Here is a 1,449-nt window from a genome sequence, read left to right on the forward strand (position 1 = left end):
AGTCAGCAGTTCAAACCTACCAGTTGCTCCTTGAAAACTGTATACAGGGTCGCTGTGAGTCAGAACTGACTAGACAGCACTTCACAACAATAAGCTATCTATACCTCTCATCCAGTGGCGATTACATTAGCATATCAGTACAAATTACGAAAAGGTTCTCACTGTATTCTGGATCTAGATCTGGCCTGCTAAAATCAGTCAAGCAATGAGGAGGGCTGTATCATCTGTGCCTTCCACCCACATCGGTACTAATTCCTACAGCCACACCATACCAGCCCATGAGTTTATACTCAGACCAGTCCGTGCATCTACCCATACCAGTCCATACATCTGCATGGCACCAGTCCATATTGTGCATGTAATGCAATGCCATGATGACAAAAACCAGTTGCTGCTGAGTCTGTTCTAAAGCTTGGTGTCAGAGTAGAACTGCACTCTGTGCTCAGCTGCCAACTGAAAAGTCAGCAGTTCAAAACCACCAGCTACTCCATGGGAGAAAGATATACCCCACTGTACCAGCCCATGTTTCTGCAGCTATGCTAGTCTATATAACCACACTGCACCCGTGCATATATCCACATTGTAATAATCCCACTATCCACACTGTACCAGCCCATATATCCACACTGTTTTTGTTGTTGTTAAGTACCGTGGAGTCAGTTCCAACTCATAGTGACCCTGCACAGGGTTTCCGAGGCTGCAAACCTTTACGAGAGTAGAAAGCCTCATCTTTCTCCCGTGGAACAACTGGTAGTTTCAAACTGCTAACCTTGAGGTTAGCAGTCTGAACACTGTACCAGTCCCTATATCCACACTATACTAGTCTATATAGCCACAATATACTAGTCTATATACCCACACTATACCAGTCCATATATCCACACTATACTAATCCATGATCTGCTCTGTACCATGCATTCATCCACATTCATACCAATCTATGCATCCATGTGGGTACCAGATTCATACACACATGCAGCAGCAGCAGCAACAGCAGCCAGCCACATGAGTAGAATTGTAAGTTCCAACTGTTGAATTTAGCCAAGTGGAATTTCCTGAGTGTCAAACCCCCTCATCCAATGTCAGTGGAACGAACTGATGCAGCCACTTACTAGCTTGTGAACTTGAGAAGATTAACTTGTTTCTCTAAGTCTTGGTTTCCTCAGTCACAAAATGGAGACCTACCTACATCAACAAGGAACACATAGAAATTTAAGCCAGATTCAGAAAATGCTGTGGAACAAAGTTGTGAAAATCATCATTAATCCTGATAACAATTACTCGCAGTTGAATCATAGAATCCTATTTCTATCATCACCAGAGCCATCTGGATAAGAAAAACACTATTCAGTGGGGATTCTATCTTACTCTCCTTGTTCTGACACTAAACATCCTCATGAAAGCTTGTAAGCCAGCCACTTTGTACCTTTGTTGTGGTTCTTGTTGTTA

This window comes from Chrysochloris asiatica, unplaced genomic scaffold (assembly GCF_000296735.1).
Source record: "Chrysochloris asiatica unplaced genomic scaffold, ChrAsi1.0 scaffold00079, whole genome shotgun sequence".
Classification (NCBI taxonomy): Eukaryota; Metazoa; Chordata; class Mammalia; order Afrosoricida; family Chrysochloridae; genus Chrysochloris; species Chrysochloris asiatica.